The sequence below is a fragment of the Notamacropus eugenii genome, chromosome 5, assembly GCF_028372415.1.
Source record: "Notamacropus eugenii isolate mMacEug1 chromosome 5, mMacEug1.pri_v2, whole genome shotgun sequence".
Taxonomy (NCBI): domain Eukaryota; kingdom Metazoa; phylum Chordata; class Mammalia; order Diprotodontia; family Macropodidae; genus Notamacropus; species Notamacropus eugenii.
Genome location: NC_092876.1, coordinates 178,273,315 through 178,292,653, shown reverse-complemented (window position 1 = coordinate 178,292,653; position 19,339 = coordinate 178,273,315).

The following is a 19,339-nucleotide window of genomic DNA, read 5'->3' as shown; positions in this document are numbered from 1 at the left end:
GTGTCCAACTGTGGCTGATCAGATCAATACGAGCTCAGAATGCTCTACCACAGGTTGGGCACAGATAGTTCATATGATTATTTGGGTGGGTACTCCAAATTTGCGCATTCTATGTTTACTTTATGCTATCTCAATTCTGCTTTACTCATAGAGCACTACATCCTTTCCAATGTGGGCACACCATGCTGAGCAATCCTGTATCAGTGTCTCCTATGTTGCACAGTCAAATCAAAAGTTCTTGAGAGAGACCTTGAGAGTAGCTTGTATCTCTTCTTCTGACCACCATGTTATCACCTGTCCCATGTGAGCTCTCCATAAAATAGTCTTTTTGCAAGTGTATATTTTGCATTTGAACAATGCGGCCAGGTCATTGGAGTTACACTCTCTGAAGCATAGTTTGAATACTTGGAAGCTCAGCTCAGGCAAGAACTTCAGTATCTGGTAACTTATCCTGCCAGGTGATCTTCAGAATCTTCCTAAGACAGTCCAAATGGAAGCAATTCAATTTCCTGGCATGGTGCTGGTAGACTGTCCATGTTTCACAGGCATACAACAATGAGGTCAGGACAATGGCTCTGTAGACCTTCAGTCTGGTAGTCAGCCTAATACCTCTTCTCTCCCAAATTTTTCTTCAGAGCCTCCCAAACACTGAACTAGCTCTGGCAATGTATGCATCAACCTCATTGTCGATGTGTATATCCCTGGAAAGTACACTACCAAGGTAAGTGAACTTATCCCCAGCATTCAAAACTTCTCCATTTGTTGTAACCAATACTTCCATGTATGGATGATGTGGCGGTGGCTGATGGAGCACCTATGTTTTCTTAGTGTTAATTATTCTGCCAAAATTAGCACAGGCAGCAGAGAATTGATCCATACTTCGTTGCATCTCAACTTCAGAGGCTGCATTGAGTGCACAATCATCTGCAACCAATAATTGTCCACCAACACTCCTTTCACTTTGGTCTTGGCTTATAGCCTTTTCAGAAGAACTTACCCTCAGTATGGTAGTTGACCTTGATGCTGTGTTCATCCTCATTGAAAGCATTTGTCAACGTGGTTGAAAACATCATGCTAAAAAGCATGGGAACAAGCACACAGCCCTGTTTTACTCCATTGGTGACTGGAAGGCAAGAGCATTGTCCACTATCCAGAACCCAGGCAAACATGCTAATCATGAAATGGGCGTACAATATTAATGAACTCTGGGCAACCAAATTTTGACATAATTTTCCATAATCCCTCATGACTAACAGCGTCAAAGACCTTGGTCAGATCTACAAATATTGCGTACAAACAGACCTCTGTTCTGCTCCTGGCATTTCTCCTGGAGTTGTCAGGCAGCAAACATCATATTGATTGTTCCTCAGCCCTTTCTGAAGCCACTCTGGCTCTCAGGTATATGACCATCTTCCAGGTGAAGGATCAGCCTATTAAGGACTCTAGCAAGAATTTTGCCAGCAATGAGTGAGATAGACCCCTCTGTGATTGTCACAGGACAATCTATTCCCTTTACCTTTATAGAGATGGACAATGGAGGCATCCTTGAACTCCTGGGGGATAACTTCTTGCCATATAACCTGGAAAATTTCAGTCAGCTTTTGTATGCACAATGGTCCCCCTATCTTGTAAATCTCAGCTGGAATAGAATTAGCACCAGGTGCTCTGCCATATGAAAGGAGCCTAATACCCTCAAAACCTCTTCTTCAGTTGGAAGTTCAGCTAAGGAGGAATTGACTTCAACCTGAGGTAAATGGTCAATGGCCTCAGCATTGATTGATGATGGTCTGTTGAGAACACTGTGGAAGTGTTCAGTCCATCTCTTTAGGATCATGTTCTCATCACTAATCAAAGTGGCTTCATCAGCACTGAATAGTTGTGATGCACCATAGGCTTTTGGTCCATAAATAGCTTTCAGGGAATCATAAAAGCGCTTTGGATTGTTAATATCAGCATAAACTGTATTTCATCTGCCTTCTTACTGAGCCAGGAATCCTGCATCTCTCTAGGCTTTGCTTGTAATTTGCTTTTGATGGAATTAAATGCTGCCTTCTTAGAGGTGGATGAACTATCCTGATGGTAAATCCTGCGGAGTTCTCATTTTTTTGTTTAACAGTTTCTGAATTTCCTCATCATTTTCATCAAACCAGTCTTGATGTTTTTAAGTGTTCTGACCCAGGTGAGCAAATGCAGTGCTGTACACCAAATCTCTTGAAAACTGTCCACTCCTTTTCTGCTCCACTGTTGCCAACTACGTATTGGCTCAATTTCCCCTCCAAGTTAGCAACAAACTGTTCATGCTCAGAGAAGAACTCTAATTTGTTGACATTAATTCTTCTTGGTAGTCCCTTTGCCTTGGGGGAGGCACTTTTGATGAATGTGAATGTTTAACTTGGAAAAGATAAGTCTATGATCAGTACAGCACTCTGCACCACACATTGCCTTTGTCACTCACATCTTGGCTGTCTCTTCTCCTTACAATCATAGTCTATTAGATGCCAATGTTTGCTGCAAGGGTGCATCCATGAAGTTTTATTGCGTTTGGGTAACGGGAAAACAGTGCTGGTGATAAGAAGGTCATGTGATGCACAAGTCTTCAGCAGTAAATGACCATTGCTGTTGCTGTTTCCAACTCCATTCCTCCCTAGGACTCCTTGCCAAGCCTGGCAATCTGAGCCTACTCTAGCATTGAAGTCACCCAGAATTATAAGCTTGTCCTCTGTTGGCACATTGATGATAAGGGTCTCTAGGTCTTCATTAAATTTTTCTTTGAACTCATCAGGGTGGGAGGTGGGAGCATATTCACTGATGGTGGTGGCATGGCAATTTCCTGCAAGTGGCACATTGTCATAAGCCTGTCATTCACTCCTTTTGGCAGGCATACCCGTTTGCTGACTGGTTGGTCGTTGTCCTTCATTTTCAAAGAGGACCAAAATGACATCACCATAATAAAGTGAAATTTCAGTGTGTCTGACTGTGGTTGATCAGACCAAATACAAACTCAGAGTGCTCTATCACAGGTTAGGCACAGATAGTCCATGTAAATATTTGGGGTGAACATCCCAAATTTGCATTTACTTTGTGCTGTCTCAATTCTGCTTTGCTCAAAGAGCACAGCACCCTTTCTGATGTGGGCACACCATGCTGAGAGGTACTGTGACAGTGCCTCCCATGTTGCGCAGTCAAATCCAAAGTTCTTGAGAGAGACCTTGGTAGTGTCCTTGTATCTCTTCTTCTAACCATATGATAGCCTGCCCCATGCAAGCTCTCCCTAAAATAGCTTTTTGGGCAAGCGAACATTTTGCATTCGAACAACATGGCCAGCCCATTGGAGTCGCACTCTCTGAAGCATAGTTTAAATGTTTGGCAGTTCAGCTCAAGCAAGGACTTCAGTGTCTGGTACCTTATCCTGCCAGGCGATCCTTAGAATCTTCCTAAGACAGTTCAAATGGAAGCAATTCAGTTTCCTGGCATGGCGCTGGTAGCTTGCTGACTAGATTAGTTTTGATTGCAAAACCCATGCCAGCTTCATGGTGCTCCCCTTTACTGTAGCCACTCCAGAAAAATGTGTATCCAGCTCCAACTTAAGTAAGCTGGCTTTCATTTGACAACCTTGTTTCACTCAGGGCTGCTATTTGGATGTGATACCTGTTGAGTTCTCTAGCAACAAGAGCAATTCATCTTTCAGGTCTACTGGATTTTGTGTTGTCTATAAGTGTGAGCATATTCCATGTGTCAATGGTGAGTGGAATCATTTTTGCAGATGTTTTTGTACATTTTTTTGAGTGTTTCAACCACATAGTGGGATTCCCCGCCTGCCACGGTAATCAGACCAGGGTTGAGTAAGCAGACAATGTTTAGGGCACCTTTTCTAGCCCCCTTCCTCACACCAGGAGGTGAGCAGTGCAATCCTTAAAAGGCTGCTCAGACACCCAGGGGGGCTGCAGAGTTCCACTGTTGCTTCCAATGAGAAATGACCCTATGACCTGGGCCACCTGTGTGCAGGGTTGTGACTCCAGCTCCCAGTGCATCCACACCTGCTGCTTCATCACTTGCCTGTCACCACAGGACTTTGAGGCTTAATAGTAAAATGGTATGGGTGATATCTTTTGATTCATGGGTAAATTGGATTTAAGTGAGGCAGAGTTGCACAAGATCATCAGCCTCACTCTCTCCTCCAGAGTCATCATAGTCCAGTGGCAAGACAGAGTCAAGACAGCTGGCAACAGCTCAGGATGAAGTGGATGACCTTGGCATCTTCAATGTCTAACCAAGCACCAAGCACTTCACATTGCTTGCTTCAGCAGCCTTCATGGCCATTGGAACAAATTGTTTTCACACACCCATTCCACCAGAGGAAATCTTCACATGCTTGGGGTAGACACCCTCCCTAACTCACCAATGAGTTTGAGACCCCTTGGTTACTCTCAATCTGGTTTGGTCCGTCTGCCAACACAATTTGCCAGGTTGTGGTTGCTGCCCATGCTGCAGCTTCTTGGAGCCACAGGTGAGAGTAGGGTGGAACAGGTGAACACCAAAGGTGGAAAGAGCCCTGAAAAGGGCTCAACAGCCATCACACCAAAGTTACTGGTGCTCCCTGAACACACCCTACACCCCTAGTTGTGGTATATGAGTGTAATGGAATAGTATTGTTTTATAACAAATGAGGATTAGGTAGATTTCAAAAAAACCTTAAAAGACTTATATGAACTGATGCTGAGTGAAGTGAGCAGAGCCAGGAGAACATTGTACACAGTAACAGCAACATTGTGTGATGATCAACTGTGATAGACTTAACTCTTCTCAGAAGTAGAATGATTCAAAACAATTCCAAAAGACTAAAGATGGAAAATGCTATCCATGTCTAGAGAAATAACTATGGAATGTGAATGTAAATTGAAGTACACTCTTTTCACCTTTTTTTGTTCTTTTTTTGTTTTTCCTTCTCATGGTTTTTTCCCTTTTGTTCTGATTCTTCTTTCATGACATGAGTAATGTGGAAATATATTCAACATGATTATGTATAACCCATATTAGATTGCTTGCTGTCCTGAGGAGAGGGGAGGGAAGGGAAGAAGGGAGAAAAATTTGGAACTCAAATCTTACAAATGTGTGTGTGTGTGTGTGTGTGTGTGTGTGTGTGTAAAATGATTTTTACTTTAATTTATCAGTTCTTTCTCTGGATGCAGATAGTGTCTTTCTTTACATGACCTCTCTAGTTAATTTAGGTATTTATAATAATTAAAATTACTTATTTGGTCAAAGTTGTTCTTAAGACAATATTTTGTTATTGTATACAATGTTCTTTTGGTTCAGTTCATTTTGCTTTTTATTATTTTGTACTAGTCTATTCATGCTTTTCTAAGACCACTGAGCTCATCATTTCTTACAGCACAGTAGTATTCCATCACAATCATATACCACAAATTGTTCAGCCATTCCCCGGTTGATGGGCATCCTGTAATTTCCAGTTCTTTGCCACCACGAAGAGATGGGCTATAAATATTTTAGAACATATAGGGTTTTTTTCCCTTTTTATTTAATCATCTTTGGAAATAGACCTAGTAGTGGCATAGATCAACTCAGTTACAAGTGGCTCTCCACTGGTCCTTACAAAATATTGGCTTGGTCCAAAGGTCTTAGCTTATCCATCACCCCTAGACAGGGTTCTGATACCTATTGTTGAACACAGAAACATTTCTTTTTATAGAATAATGAGTCAACTATGAGTACTTCAATACTGAGTTACTGTGAGTACTTGATGAATAAATTAGAATATTATGAATAACATGCTAAATTTCCCTAAGGGTTCACAACACTTTTTTTGTAGAAAGAAGTTCACAGAACTTGGATGTGGATGGCATTTTGCCTTGAGAGTCCTTTGGGAATGTTTTAGGTCCTTGCATTGCTGTGAAGGGCTAAATCTATCAGAAACAGTTCTAGCACACGGTGGCTATTCCTGTGTACAATGTTCTCCTGGTTCTGCTCATTGCACTTAGCATCAGTTCATATGTGTCCTTCCAGACCTCTCTGAAGTCCTCCTGTTCATCATTTTTTATAGCACAATAATATTCCATGATATTCACATGCCACAACTTGTTCAGCCATTCCCCAATTGATGGGCACCCCCTCGATTTCCAAGAATCGATAATTTTTAAAAATGTCTTGATGAGGCAATATGCATGGCACATAGACAATATGCAAATGAATAAGCAACTATAATATTCCAATAAAACTATATTTTAAAATGTAAAAACCATTCTTAGCTTGCTGGCTGAACAAAAACAGGTGGCAGGTTAAATTCATCCTATGGGCTATTGTTTACTGAGCTCTGTTCTAACAAAATCAGTACCCTTTGAAAAAGGACTCCGGTCTTTTTCTATATGTGTGTACAGTAGTAGGAGTGACCTGGGGATTTTGTTTGAGCTGGTTAGATTACTAGGAGTGGCTTTCACCGATGAAACTTGGCTCCATAGTAGGCCCAGTTGGCTCTTACTTGACAGAGTAATTATGTGTTATCCCTTATTGTTTCATTTAACATATGACAATAACTAAGTAGATTTACACATTTGGCCATAAGGTAATTCCACTCCTACAAAGAAGACAGAGATAAGATCCATTTCTCCCGAAACTGTGTCCACATTGACAACTCAGAAGGGCTATTGTATTATTCCATGCAAGTATGAACTCCCTCTTAAGATCTCACTAAAAGACAGAAAATTCTGGAAATTACTCTCTGTTATGGCTGGTTGGGGTGGGGTATGGGGGTGGGGAGGGTACCAAGTTCAATTGCCAGCATGGAAAAGCTTCCTAGGCTGAGTTTTATAGCCCTTACAGTATATAACTTCTTCCCTATAACAGAGGCAATTCCTTTGTGATATGGCTATAGTTATGGGTCATTGGCAAATATTCACAAATTTTTTGCCTACTCTCTGGGTACAGCTCCTTTATCAACCCTGACCTTGATGGTTTACACCCATCACAAGTTTTGTTTCCTTTCTAAGGATAAGCCTTTAATGATGTCACATAGTGGGCAGGTCTAGAGTCTTCTATTTGGTACTCTGGACCCCACATTTAGTTATAGGACTAGAACTGAAGCAAAGGCCAACATTTCCTAGATCATTATTTCCTCCTCTCTCACTGACCAAGTAGGATTTTTAGGTGAAGTATTCATATTCCTTAGAGGTGCTTATGTTTATACAGATTTTTAAGGTTTACAGTGTGCTTTCCTTGGTAAGTGGTGCAAGTATTATTATCCCCATTTCTCAGATGAGGAAACAGGTCAGAAAGTTGAACTGACTTGTCCAGGGTCACACAGTTTTGGATAGAATCCATGTCATTCCCGATTCCAAGTCCAGTGCTCTTTCTTGCTAAGCAATGCTGTGTTTTGTTCCTTTGAGGATCCCTTAGTGGTGGGCTATTGTGATTTCTAGACAGAGTTTTGCCCAGAATACTTTTGTATCAATAAAAGAACTATTATAGAAAGACCAGCTAGTCGTTGTCTGTTTATTGAAACGGAGTACAATAATTTTGAAGGCTTTTTGGTCTTTAAGAGTGCTTTATTAAAAACCAACCAACTGAAAGGGGTAACACTTTAAAATGGCATTTCAGAGGCATTAGTGGGAATGAGATGCACAAGAGAGATATCTAGTAAAAAGGGAGATGAGGTAGAGAAGAAGATGGTTGAAAGAGGAGTTAGTAAAGTGCCAGAAACAAACTTCACCTACTTCACAATTTTGCAGAAATCTAGTCTTGTCTGCCTTCCTCTCCTGGATATTTGGACAGACGTCAGAAAAATCAGCAGGAAATGTAGAATGAGCATATGTTACAGCTCAGAGAGCCAGACTTGGAAAACTGATCAACAGACCCTGCTCCACCAGATGGCAGTATGTCAATGGGGAGTCAAGTAGAACTGTTTTCAAGAGGCCCCAATTATATGACCTTGTACTCTTGCCAAAGCTGAATGAACTACTCAATTGGATCTCACTGCATTATTTGTTGGTCCTGTTATTGAATGAAGTTTTGTTTTCAAGATTCTAATCCCATTTTGCCTCAGAGAGACAGATCTCTTTGCCAGTTTTCTATGACTCAATTAATTAACAAATATTTATTGAATACTTAAAATGTATAAGACACTATGCTAGATATTGTGTTGGGGATGGGAGCAGCCTCTGCTTCATTTTAAGTTTTTCTTATTCTATAATTAAGATAACAATTGATATACACATAACTTTTTAAGGTTTACTAAGTACTTTAAGTACATAATCTCAATTTATAATAATCTATGAGATAGGTATTTCAGGTATTATTATCCCAGTTTTACAAATGAGGAAACTGAGGTTCAGAGAAATGATGACTACACAACTAGTGGGTGTCAGGACTGGGATTTGAACTCAGATCTTCCTGAAGCCAAATCCAGTGTTCCAACACTTCTGTTATGATTACTTTTCTCCTGGGACAAAGTGAGGTGAGAAAGATGCCAATGCTGGAGTAGGACAGAAGATAAATAAAAGCCAGAAGGAGCCCAACCTGGTGGAAGGAAATATGACCCCTCCATACTGGGTATAATACCAATAGTTTATAATGTTACCATGTCATGCCATGCCTCAGCAGATGCCTCAGCATAATTATTTTAAAAGGAAGGGAAGAAGGAAGGAAGAAAGGAAGACATGGTGATGATAATGATCATGATGGTTATAGGCTGAATAAACCTACTCTTTGCCATGGATGATAGATCTCCACCTTAGATCATGTACAGATATATGGTGACTATGTCTTGTATGCTTGTTGTATGGCAAAGAAAAGCCTATGACTGGCTGCTGAGTCAGAACTAGTGGGCATACAAAAGTCGCTAAAAAAGGCACTTGATTTTTCTCTTTCCTCATGTCTACTGAGGGAGATGATATGCTGTAACTCTCTGACTGGGGAGGGAGACCTTATGCCCTCCCACCTAGGCCAGTATGGAGATGATGATTGTATGGTCTGGATGTTTTTCTGTCTCTATTATATCTCCTCTTTCTTACTCTTAGGTGGAGTACTGAAGATAGCTGAAACTTTGTGAGTAGCCAAGACACAGTCATACAGGCAAATGATAGACTTCTTCAATCAGCTCTGCTGTGTTTGAAAGTGAACTTGGCAAGGTGAATATTTTATAGTAACTATTTTAACTTTAACCCTGTTTACTCCCTAGGGACCAAGAGGGTATAGGGGATCGTATACCCCTAGTGTTGAGGGAAATGCTTTCTAATTTTTGTTCTTGCTGTGTCCTCTCAGTAAATATCCATTTGTTAAAGCTAATTGATGTCAAATGGTTAAATGATAGTGAGCACTGATCATTGGGTCAATCAATGATATGGGGAAGATATTAACTGTAACTGATGGTTAACATTGGGGAGAATACACTGAAATGGAGACTCAAAGGTGATAGTATTAGAAAAATACTCCCAAATACTCCTTGGGGTGCCCCTAGAACACTGAAGAGAGGATATCTATAAGGGCTACAACAGAATAGTGGAATCATAAATTTAGAACTGAAATAGAACTTGGAGGTTGTGTAAATCCAATGCCTTCATTTTACTAATAAGGAGACTGAAATCCCAGATAGGTTGTGACATACTCAAGGTCAGTCATGAACAAAGTGCCAGAGCCAACTTTTGAAACAAAACCCTCAAACTCCAACCCTCTCCTTTGGCAGATTAGGGAGCAAAGGCTCAGAAAGATTATGATTAGGAAAAATATAGCTCTCTTAAAGTGTTATACATTTTTTTTAAAATAACATGTTCCTTTAATATATTCTTAGCTCAGAAATATTTAAAAAACACCTGTTTAGGGTGAGAGAAGGGTGGTGAGGGAAGGGAAATCAATGGCCTTGGGTTGAAGCAGAACAGATATCCATCTACATGGTATAATTTGAGGAACACTGTGTCTGTAAAGTTGAACCTGCCCCCAGAATGTACCCCACCAGCAAAACTCTCCTTTCCTGCTTAACATGAAATTCCCATCATAAATAACTCCTCCAGATTAGGCAACAATAATAATAGCTCATATGTATACCTTACTTTAAGGTTTACAAAGAAGAGTTGGAAAAGAGGCCTCTTAGTGTGATGGAAGATGAATGGGCCTCGGGCAACATGGAGTACAGGAGAAGGGAAAGTTCTGTTCTCTCTCTTCCTCTCTCTTACCCACCCGCCCATTATTGTCTTTCTCCTGGGAATAAATTAGAATTTTAAAAGAGGATTTCTTAAGAGAGCAAACCAGAGAAGCCATGAAACAACCACAAAAAAGACAGCCCCATGCAAAGGCTCTATCATGTCTCCCCACTCCTCACCCCCCACTCCACCCTCACCAAAGAGATATGTTCTAAGAGTGCAGTTTTTAAATCAAAGAAACAAATACTCAGCATGAGGGCCCCTTCTGCAGCAAATGGAAAATAAGACAACAGCTGCTTTGTGCCCTGTGTATGCTCTCTCTCTGCCTTCATTTTTCTTTCATTTCCTCACCAGTCTCAGAAGAGAAAAAGGGTGGGTGGGCCGGATAGGGCCAAAAAAAAAAAAAAAGAAAGAAAAAAAAAAGGTGGGAGTATAAAGAAAGGTAAAGGGACGGAGGAGTCAAGGAGAAGCAGAAAGGAGAGAGAAGGAAGGATCCAAGTTAGGAACATTGAACTGAACTTGGTATTATATCTTATGATCTGGACCTGTGCTTTCACTAGAAGAGAGAATTTCCTTTGAAGAAATTGATTTGCCATTATCATCATCATCATCATCATCATCATCATCATAGTTCACTGCCCATGTGGGCTTTAAGATTTGCAAGGAGCAGCTAGGTGGTACAGTGGATAGAGCACCAGTGCAGGAGTCAGGAGGACCTGAGTTCAAATCTCACCTCAGACACTTGACCCTCATTAGCTCTGTGACCTTGGGCAAGTCACTTAACACCAATTGCCTCATCCTGGGTCATCTCCAGTCATCCTGATCAATATCTGGTCACTGGATTCAGATGGCTCTGGAGGAGAAGTGAGGCTGGTGACCTGAACAGCCCTCACTCACGCAGAACAAAGTCAAGTGCAAGTCATGTCATCGTTTCTCTGATGGCATGGTGTTCTTCAGCAACGAAGGACAAACACACACAAGATTTGCAAAGTCCTTTACGTGCTATATGTTATTTGATCCTTACAACAACCCTCTAAGATAGGTGTGATCATTATTCTCATTTTACAGATGAGGAAACTGAGGCTTAGAGACATTAAGAGTCTCTAAGGCCCAGAGTCATGTAAGTAGTAAGTGTCTGAGATGGAATCTGTACTTAGATCTTCATGGCTCCAAGCCCTGAGTTCAAATCCCACTTCTGACGCTGTATGACCTTGGGTAATTTATTTAAGTAATTTAAGTCTCAGTTTCCTCATCTGTAAAGTGAGGGGGTTCTTTTTTAAAATTCCTTTGTAGCACTAGATCATTGAGTTTAAATCTGATATGAACTTTAAAGGCTACATTGTCTCAGAAATGCAATAGAATATTGAATGTGGAGTCATGCATGAAATGTGCCTGTTTGGGTTTTGGGATTTGGGGGAGGGGAAGAGGGAGGATGGTTGGTTTTTTGCTCCATAAAAAAGAATGAGGAGCAGGTGGAGTGGTTAGGGAAAAGCCAAAGGCAAAGTTGCCTACTGTATCATTTTGATTTAAGATTTAGGCTGTCCAGTAAGTGCTGCCAAAGTCTTCAAGTTCATGCAGATTTCACACATTGGTCATTTGGGTAAAGATTTTTGCCTATTTGAGGGAAAGATCCTGCTTAGGAAAGTTGGAATTTGCTTATTCAAATGCTGGCATTTAAAAAAGCTGATATCAGAATAAGATTTGCAAAAGGTCATGTTTAAATAATTTATCATTTATTATCCTGAATTTAATCAGTCATACATTTTGCATCAACTCAAATGTAAAAAAGAACATTTTAATGCAAAATTAATAAAAAAATAAAATGAAGCACTTTTAAAATGTGATTGAAACAGAATCATTTTTCTTTTCAGTTTGACAGCTAAATTCCACAAGTTTGGTGCCAGCTTCAGTCAGAGACTATTTCATAGAACAGATCTTAGAAAGAAGAACACAAAGCAAAACTGTGAAATATGCACATTTTGATTTCTGCCCTCCTCATCCTCTTCTCTGTTTCTCATCCTTCTTCTCCACCTCCTCCCCTTCTTCTACCAAACTTTACCTGTCCTGTTTCCCATTTCCTAAGGGGCTCGGCTATTCTGGTAAATTAATCAGTGCTAATTTGTTTGGTAGGGGATAATTGGTTAATAGATTGCTCTTCCCTGGTGTAATGAATCCACTGTTTCTCATTATACTTCTAGAGGAAAGTAAGAATACTTGCTCCTTTCTAAAGCAGGCACACTCCAGAATATTATACTACAGTACTTCATATACTTTATAAACTTATAGTAGAAAATACTACAGAGAGAATCAAGTCAAAGCCATGGCAAACTGGGGCAATTGCCCAGGGCCCATGATTTGGGAGGGTCAGGTCAATGACTATACTGACTCTCCCTGCTACAAGGACCTGGTCAACTTTCTTCCAATCCCCAACATTGTATCTCGATGAAAGGAGGCTAAACTGAACACCAAGAAGAGAAAAGAAGTCACTAAAAGACAGTTTATACCCTGAGGGATGTGTGGAAGAAAGAAGGAGTGCTAATATCTTGGTCTCTTGGTGATTAAGAGTCAGGACTTTATGAGTTGATGATGTATGCTTATGATCCTCAGGTGTAGTGTGTGTGTGTGTGTGTGTGTGTGTGTGTGTGTGTGTGTGTGTTTCGCATCAGCCAGTAAAGTCACTTCCATGAGTGTAGTAAAGAAAACATAAGACTAAGGAATCTGATCACATATGCCCTAGTCCTGATTCTGCCATTAATTAGCTGTATAATGTTGACCTCAATGGTACTCAGTTCCTTCATTTGTAAGGTAGACTTGACGGTCCATGATGTGACTCCCTCCCAGGGTTACCTTAAATAACAAAAGAAAAGTTTGAAAAAGTGCCATTCCAATAGAAATGGATTCGATCCAACCCCACACACATTTATCAAGCACCCACTCTGTGCAAAGCAAGTGTGAGTGATAAGAATAAAAAAAGGTAAAAAAGTGAAATATAGTCTCTGTCCTCAAGGAACTCACAATAGAATAAGAGAGGTGTGACTTGTACCCACATAAATACAATATGGTGCTATACAAATCTTATGGGTATGAAGTATAAATACCATACAAAACTAGTTTTAGAATAACCAAAAATAGCCAGGGTTCAGAAAATGAGGGCTAGCAGGCACAACAGCTATGCCAATAATTCCTGCTACTGTGGAGGGTTAAAGACCCAGCCAGGTCAGAAAGGAAGCAAGTCAAAACTTCACTTCCAGCATGAGTAAAATAGGGAGAACCCATCTAAAAAGGACAGAGAAACAAAGAGAGAACAAAAAGAAGGAAGGAAGATAGATAAGAGAGGAAGGAAGGAAGTAAAGAAAAGAATATAAGTAGAACAAGGAATGGAATAAGCTGAGGAATGGGGGACTAAAAATGATGCACAAGTTTGGTGGAAAAAACCCTGGTTGAAGTAAAAGTTCAAAAGAGATGAAGTTTGATTTTGTGCCTTCCCAATACTTGGGAGTTTTTAGTCTATAAAGTAGAATTAACTCAGCTAAATCTCTGAACCCCTCCTCACAGCCAAATTGGGGGGTTGTTCTCGGACACAACTCAGATATGTGCCTGAAAGATGAAGTTTCTCCTTTATTGGCTTTATTCTCCAACCCTATCTGTATCCTCTGGGCCAGGACCCTCACCAAGGATGGATGGGAGCAGTTCAGCAGGGATGACCCTGAAGCCCATTCAATCATCGTGAAGTTGAAACTTTATTTTAGTGTTTGCCATGCAAACAGGATGCAGCATAACCTGAGCACAACAGAATAACAACAAAAACAAAACAAAAAACCACAGAAATGCCATGTGAGGAAGGACCGTGTAGTTCCAACAAAAAACAAAGATTCCCCCCCCCCCCCCCCAAAAAAAAACCACCTAAGGAAGTCACAGAGAGATTAAAGAAATACGCTATGAACTAAAAGTGAATTCCGGAGAAGGAACCTTGAAAGAAAGTTTGTATTGCAATGTAACATCCAGATGGTCACTTCTTTTTTCAGGGAAACCCTCTTGGGGAAGGAAGTGAGTAGGAGGGAGGATTGAGAGATGCAACATTTCCAACAAGCACAGAGAGGGAAATGTGGATGTTATGCTATCCTCCTGGGCTCTGTGCTGCTTGAATCAGCAGGAGAGCAGAGACAAGGAGAATAGTAGCATTGTGTGGCTTCCACATGTGTGCATTTTCTCTCCAGCACTGTTGATAAAGCAACCACAAAGAGTTAATGTGTAACTGGAGTTGCCCCTTTTCTCATGCCTTTAATTGGATCTATCACTTATTCCTCTTCTTCTTTTCAATCATCTCTAGAGTTCATCTTTTCAGTTTTCACTTAGAATCACAAATTCTTGGGATTTGGAAGTGAATTTCTTCAAGCCCAATCCCTATCCAGTGAAGACTCCTATCTACAACATCCTTGATAAGCCTACTGAAAGCACTGGATTTGGTTCAAATTCTGGCTCTACTATTTACTACTTGTGTGGCCTTGGGCAAGACACTCAATTTCTCTGTGCCTCAGTTTCCTCATCTGTAAAAAGAGGGAGTCAGACTATCTCTGTGGTCCCTTCCAATTCCAAATCAATGCTCCTGAAAGTCCTCCAGTGTAAAGGAACTCAATGTCCTCTGAGGCTGCTGATTCAAGTTTACAGACTGGTCTATTTACTGAGATAAAATCTGTGTTCTTGTAAGTGGTTCTAGTTCTTTCCTCAGAAGCCAAATAGGAGAGTCCCTAGGACTGTCCCTCAAATAGTAGAAGATGACTATAGTGTTCCTCTCAAATCTTCTTCAATCCAATCCAACAAGTGTTAATTAGGTGCTGAAGATGATGACAATAGCTAACATTTATATAACATAATGTGCCAGCACTATACAAAATGCTTTACAAGTTTTTATTTCATTTAATTCTCACAACAGTCATAGGAGACAGGTGTTCTTATTATTCCCATTTTACAGATGATGAAACTGAGGTAAAATTAAATGACCTGCCCAGGGTCACACAGCTAGTAAGTGTTTGAGGGCAGATTCGAACTCAGATCTTCCTGACTCTATCCCCAGTGCCCTACCCACTATACCACCTAGCTGCCCATGCAGAGATAAGATACTCAAATGAACATTCTAAATTCTTTCAATCAAAGATGGATGGAACAGATGCTGAATTTGGATGTAAATATTTGTTCCACATAAGTTGTGTATACACATACACACATATTCATTAGATATACTTATATGTTTCCCCAGTAAAAGGTACACTTGTTGTGGTCAGATACTATGTCATTTTGTCTTTGCATCCCCTGTACCTAGCATAGCCTGGCATGTTGTTGGTATCATGCTCAATAAGTGCTTGTTGATTGGACTACATTGAGAGTCATTGCTTTCAGGAATACAGAGGTAATAGTTCCCCCAAGTACCCTGCCCTCATCAGACCTCATCTGGAATATCATGTTCAGTTCTGAGAACACTGACTAGCTGAAGAGTCTCCAGAGAAGGATAGCAAAGTTGGTGAAGGATTTATCATATCCAACTGAAGGAAATGGGCATGTTTATCCTGGAAAAGACAAGACTTAGGGAGCATTGTGAAAGCCATCTTTATTTGAAGAGTCATCGTGTGGAAGAAAAATTTGACTTTTTTCTTTTTGGCCACAGAAGCTACAACTAAGAACAATAGGTAGAATTTGCAAAGAAGCAAGTTTAGGCTTGATGTCAAGAAAAACTTCCTAACAATTTGAGCTGTCCAAAAGTGGATTGAGCTGCCTCAAGGGATAGTGGATTCCTTCTTCTTGGAGATCTTTAGGCAGGAGCTAGATTGTCACTTACTGGGTATATTAGAGTGGGAATTTCCTTCTTTTAGGAATTGGACTAAATGTCTGCTTAACTCCCAGCTTTAAAATCTATCCTCTGATAATCTATAACTTGAATTCTTCTTCCTATGCTGTTCGTCCTCTTTTGGATATACTCAAACTGGTCAATTTCCTTCCTAAAATATGGTCCCCAGAACTGAACACAATACTCCAAGTATGATATGATTATAGCAGAGAGCAGAAGGAATATCACCTGCCTTTGCTTTGGACACTATCCTATTAATTTACCCTTGCATCATATTTCCCAAATACAGTCAAGCTCTCTACTCTCTGGCCTCAGCTCATTGCTCATCTCTGGCATCTGCTCAAGATAGATATACCTATACAGTAACTAATTGAAATGATTGTCTAACTGCATTTCCCAGCTCCAGCAATAGTTTTCATTCAATTATTTTTTTCCCTGTGTGGATAGTTAGGATAGTGTGTTTTGAGTAGGATAGATTTTCCTGAGGAAGCCATTAATTGATTCCATCAGCACAATGTCATCTCCCAAAAGGAGTATCTCCAGAACCTCATCATCTAAAATGAATCTCTCTTCTAGTTTGATACCTCTTGTTTCCCCCAATCAAACATAAGTTTCTTGAGGGCAGAGATCACTTTATTTTTATCTTTTTATCACCAATGCCTAATACTGTGGCAATCATCCTCCTCAGGTCACCTTCTATGATCCCAGCATTTTCAACAATCTTGGGCTTTTTTATTGTTATAGAAACCCTTCTTTTCAATACCAACATCCTCTGGAAAATGCTGTAAAACTGTGAATCATAAAACACTATAATCTATGAAGAATCAAAATCACAAATGTTCCAAAGGTCAATGAAAAGACAGACTATAGTTATAAATAGGTTATGAAGTATTTTTATTGATAATTTGTGTTCAAGAAGCAGTTGTAAAATACATCATCAGGGATATATGTATATATGATGAAAAAGGAGGTAAGCAAGGGATAATAGATGGATAAGCCCAACATAGGTATCCATACAATATTAAAATACACGGAGGAAGGCATTGAGACCCCTAAACCTCTAATCAACCCTCTCATAGAAAGGTTTGCATGCATTGTGATCAGCATTAGTGAAAGGAATAACCACATTAGTGAATTACTTTTTTAAAAGATTATATTAACGCTATTTATTGCCCCCATCACATGTAGAACTTTTAGTCCACTTAAATTTCTGGAGTTTATTTTTCACATGAGCTGAATTCTAGACACATCTGCTCCAACTACTACATCTGCAGTAGGTTTAGCTTTGGGGGGGTTTTTTTAAGTTTTATTGGTGTTCTGTTTTGTTTGTTTTTTTACTTCATCTAGTTTCTCTCAGGAATCACACGCATATCCCTTCTTCCTCCCATAACAAACAAACATTTTTGAGGATAAAAGAGAAGAAAAAGAGAATCAGCAGCAGCACACTGGAAAAAGTCTGAAGACATATAATGAGCAATACTTGTAGATCTACTATAAACACTGGGAGTGTCATCACATATTTTGTTTTGTGCTATGCATGAAATTTTGCAGCATTCACTTTTTATTTGTGTGTGTATATGCATGTGCGTGTATGTACTCTTTCCAAGAATGTTGTCATAATCATTGTGTATATTGTTTGTCTGGGGTGTAGGGTATATTCAGGGAAGATTAGCACCTCTGGTGTGAGGACTGATGAGTCTTTTTCAGGACTTCTGAATCCTTTTTAGGACTGATTTCCACCTTTGGTGTCCACTTGATCCACCTAATTCTCACCTATGGCTCCAAGAATCTGGAGCATGCAGAGGGACTGCACTCCAGTAAGCTGTTGCAGTAGACAGGCTAACCCAGGTTGAAGGTAACCAAGGAGTCTCAAAAGTGTCAGTGAGTTAAGGGGGGATGTCTATCCCAAGCATGTGAAGACTTTCCCTGGTGGAACGGGCTGATGAGAACAATTTCTTCCAATGGCCATGAAAGCAGCTGAAGCAGGCTCTGTGGGGTGCTTAGAGCTTGGTTAATCATTGAAGAAACCAAGGACATGCACTGCATCTGCGGTCATCAAAGTCATCTTGACTCTGTCCTGCCATTGGACTATGATGACTCTGGAAAAGTGAGACCAACAACTTCATGCAACTCACTTAAACTGCCTCACTGAAATCCAGTTTATGCTCAAATCTAAAGACATTACTCATACCATTTTACCATTTTTACCTATCTCAAAGTCCTGTGCTGACAAACAAATGACAAAGTAGCAGGTGTACATACACTGGGAGCTGCAGTCACAACCCTGCACACAGGTGGCCCAGGGCATAGGATTAGTCTTCTCACTGGAAGTAGCAGTAGGATTCAGCAGCCCCTGGGGTGTCTGAACAGCATTTTAAGGACTGCACCACTCACCTCCTGGTGTGAGAAAGGGACTAGAAAAGGGGCCCTAAAAATTGTCTGCTTACCCAACCTTGGCCTGATTACTGTAGCAGGTGGGGATCCCACCACGCAGTTGAAAAACAAATAAATGTACAAAAACTTCTGCAAAAATGATTTCACTCATCATTGGTACATAGAATATGCCCATAATTATAAACAACACAAAATCCGGTAGACTTGAAAGACAAACAGCTCTTATTGTGAGAGAACTCAGCATGTGTCACATCCAAATAACAGTCCTAAGTGAAACAAGGCTGGTAAATGAAGGCCAGCTTACTGAAGTTGGAGCTGGATACACATTTTTCTGGAGTGGCTGCAGTAAAGGGGAGCACCATGAAGCTGGGGTAAGTTTGCAATCACAACTAATCTAGTCAACAAGCTTGTACACCTATCAAAAGGAGTGAATGACAGTCTCATAACAATGCTATTGCCACTTGCAGGAAAACACCATGCCACCATCATCAGTGCCCATACTCCCACCATGATGAAACCTGATGAGGTCAAATAAAAATTTTATGAAGACCTGGAGGCCCTCATCATCAATGTGCCAAAAGAGGATAAGCTTATAATTCAGGGTGACTTTAATGCTAGGGTAGGCTCAGACTACCAGACATGGCAGGGTGTCCTTGGGAGGAATGGACTTGAAAACAGCAATGGTCATTTACTACTGAAGACTTGTGCGTCTCATGACCTTCTCATCACCAACGCTGTCTTCCATTTACCTAAACATAATAAAACTTCATGAACGCATCTTCACAGCAAACATTTAAAAGACTATGTGATTGTAAGGAGAAGAGACAGACAGGATGTGATAGTGACCAAGGCAATGTGTGGTACAGAGTGCTAGACTGGTCATAGACTTAACCTCTCCAAGCTAAATATTCACATTCAACAAAAGTACAGGCTCCAAGGCAAAGTGACTACCAGA